We start from the raw sequence: 19546 nt of genomic DNA, 5'->3' as shown, positions 1-19546 counted from the left end.
AAGCAAATACATTAACTTGCAAATAAGACAATAACTCAGTCTCTGAAGACCAGAAACAAAGAAGACTGCACAGCTTAGCTCGCCTCCAATATTTGTATTCTTTTCTTCTTGAGTACAATGCAATGGGGAACTAGAACTAAAACCTTCCGACATGAAACGGTAAAGAAATGCCCAGCCCAGAAAAGATACTGCAGTTTAATTGCTTTCACCCTTTCTTACCACCCCCCCCCGCACCCCCGGAATGTGGTGCTCTGACCCTCTTTGCCCGAGCAGCACCATGTCTTGCCACCACCCTCTGATGCACTGCACACGGGCCACAGCAAACGGAAGGTTGCTTCATGGAGAGGAATTGCAGCCAGCTTCATCTTCTTAGCTGTCTACTAAAGAACAGTACCTAGAACTTGCTTTTGCTTTGTTTCCTTTTTTTTTAATCAAGCTATATTTCCCAATTAACAGCATAAACTTTTTTAAAAAAGAGAATACTTTTCTTCAAGATAATTTTTTTTTAAATAAACAAAGATACTGAACTCTCACTGGTGACTGGGGCGGGGAATAGGACATACACGATTAGAGGTAGAGCACACCAGGTGTGGAAAAAATTGATAGATCTTATTTCATTAAAGATTCTGTTAAACAGAGTACAGTAGTTCTTGCCATGCACAAAAACTAATTATGAGATAGTGGATATATAACAGCAAAAACCAGGTTCGATATATATTCCTTATAGCATCCTGTACCAATCAAAACAAAAAACATTTTCTATTTTAAAAATCAATATTTGCTTATCAAATGGCAAAAGTTTTAATACTGTTAAGGACTCCCTTTCAGAAAGCAATAATTCCGTGAAAGATTCCTGCAATGAATACTAAAGACAGGAAAAAAATAATGCCTCTGATAGCATTCTGTCTAAGCTCTGCCCCACAGTTACCTGGCAACAGCCAGGTAGACCTGACCCACTATAAAAGGGGCTATTTGCCCCCTCCTCACTCTCTTGCCCTTTTGTTCCTCTCTTGTTCTCTTGCTCTTGTTCTTGCTCTGTCCTCTCATCCTTTCCCCTTCTCTCTCCAAGTGCTCATGGCCAGCCTCTGCTCCTCTACTTCTCCTCTCCTCTCCTCTCCTCTCCTCTCCTCTCCTCTCCTCTCCTCTCCTCTCCTCTCCTCTCCTCTCCTCTCCTCTCCTCTCCTCTCCTCTCCTCTCCTCTCCTCTTCTCTCTCTCTCTCTCTCTCTCTCTCTCTCTCTCTCTCCCTATCTCTGCCTCTACTACCCTCTTAACTCCCCTCCCCATGCCCTGAATAAACTCTATCCTATACTATACTGTCCTGGGGCTGGTCCCTCAGGGGGAAGGGATGCCTCAGCATGGACTCACTGAGATACTTCCTTCCCCTTACCTGACTACACCTCCATAGAATGTATCCCCTCTCTTTTCATAAACACATCAGCCTCTATTTAACTTTTCAAATTATATCACGTTAGCAAATGTTTAAATAACAATAGTCTATGATAATACAATAAAAAGTAGGTCAAAACCTAAGTACCTCAATATATATTTGGGTGGAAAAAGCATTATACACAACTATGTCTAACTGGGGTTTTCAATGTTATATTCTTGGTGAATTTAAAATATGCTGTAAGGCACAATTCATATATGTCCAGTTGCTGAGGAGACCTTGACAATCCAAACTAAAATATTTAAGTTAAGCCTTCAACATTCAGTGATTCATTCAGAAGATAAAAGAGAATTCATTAGACCAGGCGTAGCTTTCTCATCACAAGTACATGACAAGCTTTAGTGAAACTCTAGGCTTCTCAGGGGAAGGTTTCATGTGTGTTGTTCTCTATATCTTTATCATTTGAAATAATTACTTGATACTTAGAAAAAAAGACTTAGTTCCTGGATCACATTTAATTTCTACTTTAAGAGACAGGACACAATGCACGGGCCCTGAGAGAAGACAATATAGTATTGTGTTTGGGTTGAAGTTCTGACTTTAAGGTCCAACCCACAAAGCTCATCATTATAAACCAAGAAAGAGCCACACTCAGTCAGTGCGTGAATTAGGCATCAACACACCAAAGGAATGGCTGCAGTCTCCTAAGGTCTTTCTCATTATTAGTCATTCTGTGACTGTTCCTAATGTTCCATTCAGAGTGTATTCTAATATAGATTTCAGCCAGCCATTTTTAAACAGACCACCAACAAGCTCTGTAATAGTAAAGCCTAAAGATTTCCAAAGCTAGATTTGTGAATCATATGTGACTCAGCGGCCTCCCACAGCCTAACAGTCCTTCTCTTCTCTTTCAGAATGTTCCTCTGTAGAGAGACTGAATGTCCTCAGCTCTGTGAGTTAAATGCAAAGGTACCTGAGGATAGAGTTCACAAGGAATGTTCTAGAGGGCCTGGAGAAACCCTGCAGGGGGAAAGGCCCTATTGTTGATGTAACCTTTTTGTACATGGTGTGAATGTTGCTTTTGTGCTATTCAATTGTTAATTCTGTATGGCAGAGAGCTGAGTACTGGCCCAATTTTGGTATTGTTATTCTTATGGTTCATCACTGGCCTCAGTAATTTTTAAACATATACCTTCTTTACTGATTGATTGGCTTAATAAAGAGCTGACAGCCAATAACTAGGCTGGAAGGGGAAGTCAGAACAACTTGCTGAGAGGGTCTCTAAGAGAAGAGGCGCAGGCAAGATTTGTCAGCATGACATTGGAAGGAACAGTTGTCAGGACTGAGGGAAAGAGGAAAGAGGGGAGAGGAGAAAGGGAAGAGGGAAGAAGAGAGAGGGGAGAAGGAAGAGAGAGAGAACAAGCTATGTGGCAGAATGGCCATGAGGTAGGATTTAGGCCAGGAATAGTCAGTGAATTTGTGCGAGCTAGCAGAGCGTCTGCCCAGCTATAGTGCCTATGGTCTATAAATAATAATGTCTCTCATGTCTCTTTCCATCTGCTGATGGGTCCATGAAGGTCCAGGTATGAGCCGTTGCCCCCAAGCTCCCACAGCCAGAACTCTTACTCCTAACCATGGTCTATTTGACCACGTTCTGCATCCCCGTCTTGTCTTTGGGCCACATCCGGGAAATGGCAGCTTCATCACCATTTACTCAACATCTTAACACCTTGAAAATGGTCCTTTACCTAAAGTTATTTCTCCAGTTAATGCCAACAATATTCATATGTGGAAAATGCCCAAGATAAAAAAAAATTTGTCTTCTAATCTAGTCTAGGCCTATTTAATATAGGACTCTCTTGTATATTATATATAAATATTACAATGGGCAATTCTCCTCAGTGCTTCCTCAGAAAAGCATTCATTAACTTGCTAATAATGTTTTATTTTGGAGAAAAAGCTATATAACCTGCTGGTGCAAAATAAGTAGTCGTAAAGCTTTAAGAATTGTTATAGTACCAAAATTTATAAACATGTGTATGTATATATTTTCCTCTCATTTTATTGTTATATCATATTGAATTTTTCAAGAAAAAATAGTTCAAAGCATGGCCACACATCTACTTACTAATGCCCACTGTCTTTTCACTTAGGAGAGAATTCAGTTCGTCTCAGCTTACAATTTCAGGTAAAGTCATCATCATGTAGATGTTAAGGCAGAAACATCAAACAGCTAGTTATCCGAGAGTCACAGTCAAGAATAGAGAAAACCTAATACATAGATGCTCACTTCCTTCCTTGCCTGTGTTCATCCACTGATTAGGGCAGAGTCACTCACAATAAGCTGGTTCTTCCTATATCAATTAACTAAGTCAATCCCACATACATCATACATACATCATACATACATACATACATACATACATACATACATACAGGTCAATCCAATATAGACAAACCTTCACTGAGAATCTTTGCAGGTGACTCAAGCTGTCAATTAAAGCTAGTTATCACACCACCCAAAAAGCATGAGCATAACATCTTACATGTTTTAATAATTCATGCAGCTGCTGCTATGATTTTTGTCTTTTTCCTTACATTACCCAGAATAAGGTGAGTGAACTAGAGATGTATAAAGGACAAAGTAAGGCCTTACCTTTTCATCCTGATATTGAAAAAACAATCAACATCTAATGGCCAAAACCTTTATTATTAACTATTAAAAATGTCATGCAAGTGTCTCTGGCAAGATCTAGTCAGGTATTAGAATGGTTCCCTTGGGCTTTAGAATGATTCCCTACCAGTGTCTTTAAAACACGAATCTGAGGAGAACCAATAGCTAGTGCCCAAAAGCAAAAGTGATGTCAAGAACTAAACAAGTAGTCCCCCAAAAAATAAAACAGTGCTGCAGAGAGGCTGGGCAGAGAGAGCATGTAGCATTGAGATGGAATGGTAGTGGAGGCCAAGATGAAGACAAGGTTCTAGCACGCTCTGAAAACGGAGCAAGCACACTCTGAACTGTCATGAAAACTAGACCAACCTCAAAATGGTTAAGGATTTTAATGGTTTTATTTTTAGCATGTGTGTGTATACAGTGTGTGAATGTAGTATATGTGCTCATATGTGTATCAGGAGTATGTGGGTGTGTATGCACATGCATGTATCTCATATATACAAGTCTGTGAGTATATGTGTATATGAGGTCTGTGGTATATGTGTATGTTGTATATGTCTTTCTGTGGGTATATGTGTGTATATATAAGTGGGTGGACTGGGGGGTGTTAGTTCTGTTGTTCTAGCTTTATGCCATCTGTGGATAAAACTCAGATTACCAGGTCTGCAAAGCAAGAACCTTTATCACCAAGCATCCCAGCAGCATCACTAAAGACCTTTGAAGGAAACACAAAACTTGAGTGTTGTTTTAATTACAAGGGAAGCTGATGAAAACCTTTACTTAGAATATATTCTTCAAAAGTTTGGGGTGGATTTTATTAGTATATTAGCGCTCTCTCTCTCTCTCTCTCTCTCTCTCTCTCTCTCTCTCTGTATGTAAGTGTATGTGTCTGTGTGTATGTGTATGTCTGTGTGTGCATCTGTGTGTATATGTTTATGTATGTGTGTGTATGTGTGTATATGTGTGTGTTTCTGTGTGTTATGTATTATGGATGCACACATGAGGATGCACACAACATGCCAAGGCCAGAGAACAACTTACAGAAAGCCATTTTTTCCACCAGGTAAGTTCTAGTGACCCAATGTGTCCAGATTGGCAGCAAGCACCTTTCCTGCTGAGCTATATTTCACTGCCCTTAAACTGAATATTCTATAATAAGACCTCTTTCTGTTTAATTTCTTGCTCTGAGATTCAAAGTGCTCAGTACAAACCATGGATGAGAAATGAATTGGCTTTCCTATTTCTTCAATGTAAGTAAAAAGGTTTTAGTTGGTTTGATTTGGTTTGGAGTTTGGCTTTTTTTTTCCCCAGGGGGAAGAGGCTATATTGTTCAGCCTGACCTTGATCTTGCAACATATCCAAGAAAGCCCTCAAACTCTCGATCCTCTTCACTGTGCCTCTCAAGTGCAGGTAGTACAGGCATGTGTTACCTCGCCCAGCTTTAAGGTAATTTAAGTAAATTCTATACCTCCTTTCATGCCCTTATAACCACTAGGATTAGAACCTTGGTCTGACTCCTCACTTCCATTTTTCCTGCTATATATTTTCACAAATTTAATTTTGGAAATTTTTATAGTACTGTCTATTCACCTTTCCTAAAAGTACTCTGCACTGCTATCTAAGCTAGTCACAGTCTTTGAGTTCAACTCCAATGAAGTGACAGATGGACCCGGAAGTGTGTGAATGGGGAGACAACAGCTTGAAATGCAAGACACTCCACGGCTTCCATCCCAGAATTGTTCTATTCTGAGGAAACAATTTGAGGAAAGCACAGAGCTTGGAACCCAGGGAAAATAATACGCTTTGGATTAACCAGATCTCCATGAATTTGTAACACAGGGCCTGGCGGGTGAAGCTAAAAGAAGAAGAATGAAACCAAGCCTTGAGAATGATTCAGAGGGCTCAAAGAAAGGTAGGGATCCAAGAGGGACCAAGCGGAAAGTGGAGCAAGAATCAGAAAAAGCAGAGAAGAAAGAAGAAAACAAAAATAAAAACAAAAAACAAACAAAAACCCAGGTTTCTGGAGAGATGGTTCAGCAGTTAAGAGCACTAGGTGCTCTTCCAGAAGACCCTGGTTCAGTTCCCAGCAGCCACATGGAAGATCACGACTGTCTGTAACTCCTGCTCCAGGGGATCTGACACCCTCACACAGGAAGACAAACATGCAGGCAAAGCATTAATGTACATAAAATTTTAAAAAATAAGTTATAAAAAACAAGAGAGAGAGACTCAAAATAAATGGGTAGTTTGAAAACTGGATGTAGATTTGCCATAATTGTGGAAATCTTGCAAAAGATACAGCTCAGGCCTATATCCAAAAATTGAGAAACTGAGGCAAGATATTTCCTGTTTATCTGGAACATTTTTTAAAAAGGGGCTTTATTAAAAAAAAAACACTAAATAATATACTAATAATTAAACTACTCACTTTAACTTTTAATGCCTGCAGTTAATAGTAATATAAATTAAAATATGATAGAATCCATAGTTGTATGATCATATTGTGCCCTTTTGTTTGTTTTGTTGCATTTTGGGGAAGCTAGGCAAAATGACTACTATTAAAACACTCTACAGCATTTTAGTTTATTTTATTTGAAGCTGTAAAGATAACTTGTCTACAGGACCATTTTTATTTATAACAAAAGTAATTTTTTACAGTCAGTTTATTGCTAAGGAAAATAATGTCAATTGATTGTTTATTCATGGAGATATAATTCAGTGTGGACAAGGGATTCGAGCAACTCTGGCTTGCATTGAACAAAGGAAGATCAGAGACTAGGTGGTTGTTTGTTCATAACAATGTTTATGATGGTCTCCACAGAGCCACGGACTTCAATGTTTATGTCTCTACTCATTGTAGCTATGCTTAACATATCCATTGAGTATTGAATTGCCGGACACATGGGAGCACTGTACCATAAGCTACTCTTCATACATACGCTGTCCGCCTTTCCCTGTCTCTTGATGCATCCTGGGTAGCTAACAAGCGGAGGCTTACATAAGGGATGAGACTCTGCATTGACGGATCTGCATAGCCATACCAGTTACTTTTTTTTTTCCTTTAGCAAAATGACTGACAGGAATCCAGTAGTCAAGCCAGCATAGGAAGGGCTTTGGCTGTCTTCTGTAATTCTGTCTGGGGTGTCTTTACTTCCTAGCACCCCAGCAAATGACCTAGGGGAAACTGAGTGCTAAGATTGTCACAGGGCACATAGACCAAATGACAAGTAACTCCAAAGCTCACCCTCCTCCTGATAGCTAAGAGGCACATGTTTAGAGGTCTGCTGGGGTAGACTACCCTTTGAGGAGACGATTCAGATCTCAAAAGTGTAGATTTTACCCCAATTGAGGAAAAGTGTTTTCTTGACTGTGTCTACCCTTTTTTCTCTCTGCCATGCCCTAATTCTGGACGCTGTGTTTCTTCCCTATCTTTTTCCCTTAATTCTACCGTCAACCCCTTGGGGAAGCATTCCTGACCACAAGAGCATTTGACTTTGCCTTAAGAGTCTCCACATGAGACTCTGATCACTCTCCAAACAATCAAAACACGGTTCAGTAGTTTATTTGTTTTCTGTCTGTTACCGTCAGAAGCATATAAGCACTGTGCAGGAAAATCTCGTCTAAATAAACATACTCAAATTTTACACTGGGATCAAATAGCTGGCCTCCCAAATAAAATATTCACTGAATACATAAATAAATGGCTCCATCAAGGTAGCAAAAAGAATAGACAAATCTGTTTGTGAGCAAGATGTGATGAAGTGTTTCGATTGAAAGAGGAGGGTTTAATGACTTCATTTTATTAATTAAAATTTGCGCCAGGCGGTGTGGCGCACGCCTTTAATCCCAGCACTTGGGAGGCAGAGGCAGGTGGATTTCTGAGTTCGAGGCCAGCCTGGTCTACAGAGTGAGTGCCAGGACAGCCAGGGCTACACAGAGAAACCCTGTCTCGAAAAGCCAAAATAATAACAATAATAATTAATAATAATAATAAATAATAATTAAAATGAAAAAATAAAATAAAAAAATTAAAAATTGGCTAATAGAATGAAGGAGAATGAATTTTAAAAGCCTGTGATACAAATACTGTGAACTTCTCTTCAAGTTACATAAAAGATATTTCTATTTGAAATGTCTGAAGTTTCATATCACTCATAAATCATTTCGGGTCTATCTGGAGTGAGAATCAGACAAAAGGACTACATTTCCCTGACAATAAAACTTAGAAAATCCAGCAAGGATGAAGGTGCATTAGCAGCTTCAATAAAACCAAAGACTGGAGACTGCTGGCATTGCCCCCAAGACCAGCTTTGAACCAGCCACATGCTAACTAGAGGCGCCAAATCGCTCCCAATTGGCATGGCTACCTACGGCCTTGACTTGACTGCCGGCATCATCTTTAGTTATGAGAATACTCCTGAACACTTACAAAAACTTGACCCACAGCACTGTACATTTAGTATTAAGATTCCTCAGAGAAACACGGCTAATATATACATGGATGGTGCTATTTAACATTGTGTCTGTGGCAATTAAAATTAACTTTAAAATCCATTACACTCTTTGGTGTAGAACTGCTTTCTCAATCAAAACCATATGCAGAATTTGAAATTGTAAAAAAAAAAAAAAAAGTCAAGCAATATCTTTCCATTAGACTTGGAACAAAACAATGTACAGTTTCTTTTCTTTATAGTTCAGACTACGACTGTGCTACTTGGGATACTCTATATGACATATACTCTAACCTAGTCTTAACTTGTTGGTAATTACTAAGTGAATGTCATTCCTATTGAAAACAATAATCAGTAAACAAAGCACTGAAAATCTGTTCCTCATTATAACTAAAGCCTACAATTGTTTCTATATTCTGAAATTTATTCATAAATCACTACATGTACACTTTAGAAATATTCTTTTTAATGAACATTCATGAGTCACAGGCTTCTCTAGTTCCAGTTTAACCTTCCATCAGTATTGCTCTACGAGGTATGGTGCTTCACACCTAAAATCCCAGAACTTGAGAGATTGAGGCAGAAAAACAAAGAGTTTGAGGCCAGGGTGGGCTACATACCAAGGCACTGTCAGTGTTCCAAGGCCCATTCTGGGCGTGCACATTTACTAAATTCTGTGCTTGTGCCACAAGCTGACTCAACCTTAGCACTCAAGAATAACAGAAATGCATCTCGAAATCATGTGGTGGAGAACTTAGGAAAGCTAAGCTATTATGAGCATAGGACATCACAGGCTGTACAGTGCCTATCTAGCTACTACTAAATTTTACAGTCGTTCCTTCGCATATCTCTGGCAAAACTGTCCCTTCTTTTAAATACTCCTAGAAAAATATGTAGCCATGTTCTAAAGCTAACTTCACTATTATCATGAATGTATCTCTTTCAATAATGTAATAAAATCTGTATGCAGTTACTATGGACATACTTTATTTCAAAGTCATCATCTCATTATCAAACTCTCCATTATGATTTAAGCATACTGAGACAATGAGAATGACAAATACTCAACACATAGTGGGGACTCACTAAGTGTGTAATGAATAATGTCGACGTTGCTACATGAATAACTCTGCCATTTCTCCATTATGAATTCTCCAGTGTCACGCCTTGTGTATGTGGCTGTGGGGTGTTTGTAAAATAGCTATGGTTCTGGGCATGGTGACACAGGCCTAGAAACACAGCCCATGAGAGGTGGAGGCAGAAGGATTTCAAGTTCAAAGCCAGCTTAGTCTACACAAAAATGGCAGCCAAGCTTGAATCAGTGATCTCTAGGCCTCGTTGAGTGATAGAGAATACCCACTTCAAAAACTTGAAAAATGTAATAGTAGTTATTATTATTATATCTGATTCTATATATAGTCACAGAGGAGTAACAAAAACCAGAAAATGCTTTAGAAGAATAGACACATTAGCGATTGTAGCAGAAGTAAGCCATTGAGTTTTTAAGAGGTGGCCTCTGGAATTTATTTTGTATATTATTTATTATCTTTGTGCATCTTTTGTAACATGATGCATTATTATTCAATGAAAATAGCTATCTGAAGGGCTAAGTCACTTGTTTTCAAAGGCAGAAAGGACACACTTATGTAACTTAAGAGCATTTTCATCCCAATTAAGAGTACAGCAACATGATTAATTCAACTCTAACATTCAAGCTACACATTTGGAGAGTATTCCTGGTTTTCCTATATGAGTTCATAACTAACAGAATTTTGGGGAGGATTCTTAACAATCTTATGTAAAGAGGGCATAAAGAAATGTCTAGTTCATAAAAACATCTGTCCTCAACTCTGTGGTTGTGCTACAAGCCCACCACAGCACCAAGGGCGAGAGCTTGGGGCATGCATCTGTAAATTCATGTTTTTCACAAGAAGGGACAGATTTTAAACTGAAATAATTGCGCCCTCAGTATGTACCTACACCAACAAATGGGCTTTTATTCTATTCAAAATTAAAAAATAATACCTTTGCAGAGTGGCAGTATCATAGCCAATGAGGTTTATCTGAGGCACAATTATTGCTTATTGAAAAAATAGTGTGCACTTTATTGAAATCCAAGGAATTATTTAACATATAATTTTATTCAAAAATGGCTGATGTACTTTCACTTAATTTTCCATCAGTATTTTCTCTACATTGAATAATCATTCTACTTTTTAAAACAGATGAAATTAAATAGTCTTCAATTTCCTTTATTGGGTAAATTCACAGAAATCTCCAAAGTCATGCAATATTTGTATTATCATCTTTAGTATAAATTTATATATAATAATACAAAAGTTTACTGCCTTATAGTAGGAATTAACTACTGCATATAATTTGTCTTACACTAAAATTTTCAAAACGAAAAATTGGCAAACAAATATACACACAAAAGTAAACTATGACATGTACAATATGTACAACTTCATTGTAGCAAATCCAACATAATTATTTCTCTAGAAAAATGTGTAACCTCTGGAAAGTAGTGTGAACTTCCTCACTGTATTTAAAATATCTACAATTCATTCTCTAAAAAATAATTTACAGCACTGGTTAATTGGAAACAAAATACAAATAAATTCAATGTAGTAAAAAATTGTATAAAACTCAGGGCTCTTTTAACTTTATAATCTCTAAATGATAAGAATGTAATTTCTCAAATTTAAAATATGATTTGTAAAGATGAATCTTGTAATTATTTATGAAATCTTAACTATATAATAATATTTTTTGTCTTGAACTGCAAAGGAGTCACCATTAGTAAATGGTTAAGTATTACCACGTCTAGAATTAGAATGGCTTATCTATCTTTAGAAACCACATACAATTTCTATCTTTAAATGTAGGGTTTTTTAAAGATACCAAAAACAAGTGAAATATAAAATTGGAAAGTGAGTATATTCTAGAATAATCACATATATTACTAACCTACCATTTAGCTTCCTTTCCTGTTAGAAAAAAAAATAGCTTCTCATTGAAAGTGCTATCATCATGGGCTTACTCATTGTTCTACATCATATTAATAATCTTTCACATCCTTTGTTAACAAAAAATAACATGTTCCCCCAAAACACTCCATATACCTATAGATTAAATGATTGTGCAAGCTAAATTTTACCTGAAGCAAGCCTTAGCCATTATAATTTGTTTTTACACACTTATTTTTCTAAGTTGTCAACCCTCCTTTTTAATTGTTACAAAATTTCATACATTATGTATATTTTTTAAAAACACATCATATTGCCATGTACATGGGTTGTCAAGTAAAATGTAATAATCTTTAACCTCACCCCAGCCATTGACATCAATTAAAAAAACTATGCTTACAGGCTTTTAAACTATACAACTTCCTAATGTAAAGAACATATCTTAACCTTCATAAAGAAACTTAGAAGAGGTAAAATTACTTCTGCTACAAATCTTTTACTACCTCTTTACAAAACACAGAATTGTGAACACTGTTACTCACTTTTAAAGCCCATGCATATACATGTGCACATATACGTATACATATATAGCCTACAGTTCAGTTCAGTATTGGTGTTATTTTGAAAATGTGCTGGTTCATTTTGCTTTAATGAGCAAATATGCGGAAAATAAGTTACACAGTTTCAAATAGCCTCAGATTGAGTCAGGGCACCATTTTCTAATGGAAGTCCCCTCAGAGAAGACAATTTAACAACAGAGAGAGAGAGAGAGAGAGAGAGAGAGAGAGAGAGAGAGAGTATTTCCCATGGGATACCCTCCTTTTGTTGCATCTAGAGGTTGACAAGGGTCATTTCACAGGAAAGCAGACATAAGTGACATTCAAGGCAAACCAGCTCCAATATAGCTCACTTCCCAGGAGAATATAACACTTCTCCAAGACACTGCAAAGGTTTTAAGAGCAGAAAAGCACAATGCCTGTCAAAGTGTCTTGTGTATGCTAAAAAAGACAGGTAATTTAAAGAAAGGCTTTGACATTTAACAGGGAATCATGCTTTCACAATTTCCCCTCCTCCAACTTGACACCTAATTAAGCATCAATACAAAACAATGGAATGGAACAGATGTACTAGCCATTAGCAGGAATTACCCATTCTCCTATCAAATCAGAGAATACAGAGAGGGCTCTATTTGTAATAGGTTGACTTAATTGCCTGAGAACTCCCTGGGGAAATGTACAAATAGATCAGGACATTTCACACATGCACACCCACAGACTCACACTGTCATCCACCCCTCCTCCATTGTGATCCACACCTTTGTCATTGGTACATTCATCTTTTCTAATGAGAGCAGATACTGGCAACCAATCACTTATACAAGATCAAAAGGTTAGATGAAATAATAAATATAAACAAGTGTACAAAAGTCGATTTACCTCTAACGATACCTCAATAAAATGTTTTCTATATGCCGGTGCTTTCCATAATATAGATACTTAGGTTTATAGTGAAAATATAGTACAATGAACAAAAATATTCTTTAAAAATATATAAATGGGGCAGCAGAGAATTGCACACTCTGGAAATTGGCTGTGATTCATAACTATTGCAGTTGCATAATTTGTCAATTAAATGAGCCTTATATGATTTGAGGCAGCTCAGGAATCCTGAAATGAGACAACCAACTCTCCTCCTGAAAAGCTAAAACAATTTAATATCTTTGTGTCCCTCACTTTAAAATCCATTTTGGCCTTGAATCCAGTACCTGCTGAGTGCAGCGACATGGACTACTCCTATGAAACCTTTTAACAAAGTCATTTGTCAAGTAGGAAATCAAAGTTTTCTACAAAAGGTTAAGGAAGTAGCGAGATTTAGATGTAGAATGCTGGGTTCTGAGACTCAGCAGGTAAAGCCACTTGTTTTTTAATGCCTGGAGAGGTGGTCTAATCCACAGGACCTGTGTGACTGAAGTAGAGAACCAACTAAGGAGTTACCCACTAGCCTCCACAATCACAGCATGGTATACCTGTGTCCCTCCTCATACAACATAGATGATAGATAGATAGATAGATAGATAGATAGATAGATAGATAGATAGATAGATAGATAGATACATACATACATACATACATACATACATACATACACACACAGAGACACATAGATGATGATAGATAATATAAACATGAAATAAAGTAAGGAATATAAGATTTATTCTTCAGGATATTAAATTAGATTTTAATAGCTATAGTTAATGTAGATAAAAACCACCATTCTTAACTGGAATCAAAGACAGAAAGAAAACACAAATACAGGAATCCACCTTTAAAACTGAATTTTTCAAGAGAGAGAGTGAGTTGAATTTACTCCTTATCTGTTCTGCGACACAAAAGAAATTCAGGGCACTACCACAAGTCCTATTTCACACCCCTGGAGATTTAGAAAGCAATGGTGGCTGACTACCAGTCAGGATCTTGAGGGAGCAGTAATGCCTGGGACGGTTTCTTAAAACTTTTAGCTCCTGAAGAAATTCCCAAGCCCTAGCAACACATCTCCTTGTTAGAGCTGCAAGTTCCCAGAACACGTACCCAACACCTGAGCACAAATCCTGCCAACTCTCCAGGATAAGATGAACCAAGAGGCTGCTTACACTCTAGTGTCCCCTTCGTAACACACCAGACACAGCATCAATGGGACTGCCTATGCTTTATTTCAAAGCATTGAAATCATAAATGTAATGAGTTCTTTGTGTTTATTCTCCACAAGATACAAATGTTTGTGGGTATAGCATGTGCTCTTTTTTCTGTATGTACCGTCATGCTCTGTGCTCTCTAAATAGTGTTTATTCCATTGTAGGTTGGCTTAATTGCCTACAGTTCCAAACAGCATGCCTGCAGTGTCTCTGGGGTGAGAATCAGTCTACTGGTGATCGCCTCAGGCTCCCCTGGCTCCATGAAGAAGCTTAATGACTGAAAACACGCTGGCTGCCCATCAAGGTGACAACGATGACCCATCACCGTGCTCTCTGTCAGTGAGAGGTAGTAGTACAGAAGATAATGTCATGAAGGGGCTCTTTGCGACCTCCAGCACACTGCCTCATGAAAAATATGAGAAGCCCATGTTTCTTTCAGGAATTGGCTGTCTTTTTATAATTTGCAATGTTTAGAAGGGGGTAAGAAATGCAGAAAGACTCATACTACCAACTGTAGTTTCAAACCGTATCAAATATATTACTGAATTACTACAGCCTTTTAGTAGGCTAGTTTCCATCTTCCTAAAGGGCTTAAGCTGCTCAGTAAGTACCTGCCACTAACACTGGCAACGTGGCAACCCTTAACACCCACAGCATCACTCTTATGCTTTAATTATGCTTTATTATGCTACTGTAACCATAAGGATAAAGCATCCTGAATGCTGACAGTGACCCTGTAACACTCAAGAGTTTACAATATATATTGTCCTTGATTTGCTTCCCAAAAGCAGAGGTCACGTTATATTCAAAGTCAAACAACCAACACACAAAAAAAAATTCATCCTTTGTATATGAACAGTATATACTTTTCACAGTAAACAAAAAAAAAAAAAAAAAAAAAAAAAAAAACCAGATAATCTAGAACATCAGGCATCTTATTAAATTCAGAACGGGCAGTGGTGGTTAAAGTATTCTCACTTTGAAAAGAGCAGCTCCACGCTATTTTACACATATAAACCTCTATATCTAATGTATTAGAATATATGACGAGCTTTGAATCTGCCTGTGCCTGTCTATTTCCCTGAGACTTTCCCTTCAACAGTTTTTTACCCTTCAATATGCTCCATTAATGGCATGCATATGACCCTAAATGATATATGCTGCTTGCCTACTTCAAACCTATACTCTAATGCAAATATTATCGATTGAATCTTCTTGTGTAGCATGCCATTAAAAAAAACTTACCTAATTTTCACTGAAGTTAATCCATCACTCAAATCTTGTTAAAGAAATTCTAAAGACTGAACAAAATTGTCACGTTATATTCTTAATAAAAATTGATCGTCCACTATCAAGGTATCAAGGTCATACCATCAGTTGTTAAAATTTAATATCTATTCTTTCACAAAATTAAAAAAAAAAAACACTCTTGTCATTAAGCCCTCAGAGTTGCTTTCCTATTTATACCATGGTAGTTCAATTGGATCAATACATTTATACTATCTGTTACATTCGGCATCTTATTAGCCTGGGCTAGAACCTACATTTTCTTTAGAGTCAGTAATGACCATTGTTGTTTAGAAATCGTCACTCAGATAAGCATACATATCCAGTGAATTTTAAAGAAAAGGGTTATTTTGTCTTTTTGTCTACAACTTAAAATACATTCCATTTTTAGAGTCAGAACTTACTCCTCCACCAGACTGTGAACACTTGAAACATCGATGCAGCAAGGATCCGTACAATCAGGAGTCAGCATGGCTGGGGAACAGGGACCCGTGTGTTTTCTGCATTTGCTACGAGAACAATGTGTCTCAGGATCAAGTACCCATGTTCTCCTTCTCTTTCAGGTCAGGAGGATTCAGACTGGGAAAAGGCACAAGTGCTTTGTGGAGGCAGTCCTAACTCTCCATGCTTTCCTTTGGCTGTCAGCTTTCACGAATACTTAGGCACTCTAGAACCCAAATTTTAATTCAGTAAGATGCTTTATAGCAAAGTCTGCCAAAAAAGCATTGTCTTGGGCTCTGTATCATTACTCTTTGTCTTTGATATCAAAATTTGACTTCCTGCTGTGTTTCTGCAGAGGTAACACACACACAAAAGAGCAGAGTATTTTGTTTGGTTTTAGTTTTTGTAACTCCAAAAATATTTCCTTCTAAGGCTCAAAAAAATAAAAATCTAAGGTTCGTTTAGTGGAAAATAAGATTGATGTTCTTACTCGATTGTAATTAAATACACAGCCATTACCACCAGGCAGCTACAGCCATCCTGGATCATGTACAATTAAGGAAAATCACTAGGATATGTGGTTGATGTTAGAAATGAACAAGTCAATAAATCCCTCAAGGATGCTTACACCAAACTCTTACCCAAGTGTGGATTCTATAGTCATTAAAATTATGTGGAGATTTCTGTTTCAAGACTTAGTATATATACTCCCTGAGATACACACATCTTGTCACTATCAATAGATAGATAGATAGATAGATAGATAGATAGATAGATAGATAGATAGATAGATAGATAGATAGTTGAATACAGTGGAAAACACCAATAATAACCAACTGAGGAAAGAGGAGGCAGAAATATGATTTCTAAACCAATGTGAACTATACAATGAGACCCCGTTTTCATATACAAATGTGTGTATGTGTGTATGAACATGTCTGTGTCTGTCTGTACCTGTGTGTTTGTCTATGTCTCTCCATGTGTGTCTGTATGTGTTTTTATCTATGTGTGCCCTCTCTCTTTCTTTCTCTCTCTCTCTTTCTCTCTCTCCCTCTCTCTCTCAGTGTGTGTGTCTGTGTGTGTGTATCTGTGTGAGTCTTTGTGTGTCTGCATGTGTCTGTATGTGCCTGTGTTTGTGTATATATCTCTGTGTGTTTCTGTGTATGTCTGTCTTTGTATGACACACTCTCTACCTCCCTCCCTTCCCCCACTCCTCTCTCTCTCTCTACTTGTGTGTGTGTGTGTGTGTGTGTGTGTGTGTGTCTGTGTCTCTTTGTCTCTTTGTGTCTGGGTGTGTTAAAATATTAACAGTGTGTCATTTTTGTCACTGATTAATAAATTTAACAATGGGAGTCATGAGAATCTGTAGGAAAAGTACAGCCTTAAAATAATTTTATAAATTGATTTTATAAAATGCATCATATTTATAGAATTTGTCAATGTTTATTTGAACTTCTCAGAAACTACATCTTTAAAAATTGTGGAATATAATATACTTCTACAGAACATGCTCAAATATTACTATTCAGATATTTTATGAATTTTAAAATTTAATATATTGATTGGACCACTTCTTAACTTTGCAAATATAAATGAAATAAATGGTATGTAAAGTTGTAAAAAGGGAAGAAAGAAAGAAAGAAAGAAAGAAAGAAAGAAAGAAAGAAAGAAAGAAAGAAAGGAAAAAAGGAAGAAAAAAGAAAGAGCAAACGAGATATGGTGACACACACAGATAAACCCAGTGCTCAGGAAGAATTTAGGACTGTGCATCTGAGGTCTTCTTCAACTACAGTCAGACCTTCCCTCAAACAAACCCAGAGGAAATAAAAGTTTATTCTCATCCCTTGCCTATACTCCATGGTATAATCATTTTTTACTAGCTTCTGTTAATTATTTTAATGTGAATTATATCCATCCCTGTTACTGCTGGACCTTGATTCTTTACCCACAAACAGTATTTCACTATTTATTCACTCCATCCATGAAATATATAAGCAATAAATGACATGTGCTATTTTTGTCTTTCCCCAATATATACATTCCTCTTTTTCCCTTTTTAAGTTTTGCTGGTAACAATGTTTCATTTGTGCTTTCCCATGATCCTATATTAACAATTAAAATCTTGGGGCTTGAGAGATCGCTGGCTTGTTAAAAACACTGCTCCTTCAGAGGATCTGAGATCAGTTCCCAGCACCATGACAGGCAATTTATAACACTTATGACTCAGCTGCACCAGGATCCAATGCATCTGGCTTCTGAGACACCTGCACATTCATTCTCTCTCTCTCTCTCTCTCTCTCTCTCTCTCTCTCTCTCTCTCTCTCTCTCTCTCTCTCACACACACACACACACACACACACACACACTTAAAATAATGAAAATAAATATTAAAATAATTATATATCTAAAAATCCATTGGAACTGTCATGGACTTTAGGCATTGCTTCATCTTCTCTAAGCATAGAAAGTGGGAAAAAAAATGTTAAGCCCTTGACACATGGACTCACACCCCTGATGACCCAGCCTGTCCACGTTGATACATGAAGTATCACTGTTGAAGTATCACTGCCTATTGCATTGAGACTCTGTTCTCATTATCTCTTACCAACTATCAATACGGTTTAAAAAACTGTTTGGCATTAAAGCATGGTACATTTTAAAGTTCAAATTCTCTCAACTGCAAAGAAGAGAATAAGAGTAAAATTAAAAAAAAATAGTCTAACAACTGATTGGAAAGTGAATGTCAGAAGCACCTGTCATGACACCAGCTTGTGCTACAAGATGATTCTATTTCCTGTTAATACTTGCAAAAAGAGCATGTGGATTCTAGGGTCCTATGGACAATATACTCTCACATTATACATATTTGCCCCTATCCTTAGCCTGGAGAAGAGAAGAAATATTTGTTCTGAATCTAAATTGTTATGTCTCTTAAAGTCTTCAATTGAAATATCTTTACCCCCAACAGAAGTACTTTTACTGAACCTGAAGTTATTACCTATTATAGAAGGTTTACAAACTCCAGGCTGGCAACTATTATTCTTTCAATAAGCCCTGAGCTGAAAACTCATAGGAAGACTTTCTTTCAAATCTATTCACCAGGAAAGACAGTTGCAGTCACGCAGGCAATCATTATATACATGCACACATACATTATATGGATAATTCATTTTCCTTCCAATTTTGCTTCTAGATAACTCAAAAATTAAATTTGCATGTCAATTTTGAGTAACCATAATGATTAACATAATTACATTCAACTTTTCACACTATAGTTCGCATAGTCACATAATTATATTAGCAAACCAGCTGCCCTTCCTTTTATTTATATTTTCTTTCCCTGCCTCTTTAAATCTGTAGAATTTTCCTTACTTTAGTATCTATTTACATCAGATAAGCATCCTGTAAGACTCCTATGTCCAATGGACTTACTTTACGTACATCATATAACGAGACAATTCCACCAAAATGAGAAAAATAAAATTTCCTAACTTGAAGAAACCATCTTTAGAAAGGATACAGTGAACAGTAACAGAAATAAAGTTTACATTGAAACTGGATCTCATCAATACAGAAATGGGAGAGAAAGCCGGTTATGTGGGTAAGGGTTAAGCCTAGCGGAGTCCCCTGCTATTCTGACAGCA

At 37.1% G+C, this 19546-nt stretch overlaps 1 protein-coding gene and 1 pseudogene across 6 annotated transcripts in view; one reads left to right on the top strand and one right to left on the bottom strand.

Annotated features, from left to right (window-relative positions):
- Cacna2d1 (calcium voltage-gated channel auxiliary subunit alpha2delta 1) overlaps positions 1-19546 on the bottom strand; it is a 395918-nt gene that overhangs the window by 326543 nt on the left and 49829 nt on the right. The gene's annotated exons all lie outside the window — the stretch shown is intronic.
- Positions 10537-10657, top strand: LOC117721133 (U4 spliceosomal RNA; annotated as a pseudogene).

Source organism: Arvicanthis niloticus, chromosome 15 (genome assembly GCF_011762505.2).
Source record: "Arvicanthis niloticus isolate mArvNil1 chromosome 15, mArvNil1.pat.X, whole genome shotgun sequence".
Taxonomy (NCBI): Eukaryota; Metazoa; Chordata; class Mammalia; order Rodentia; family Muridae; genus Arvicanthis; species Arvicanthis niloticus.
Note: the sequence above shows the minus strand (reverse complement) of the source record. Positions and strands in the feature narration are given on the sequence as shown.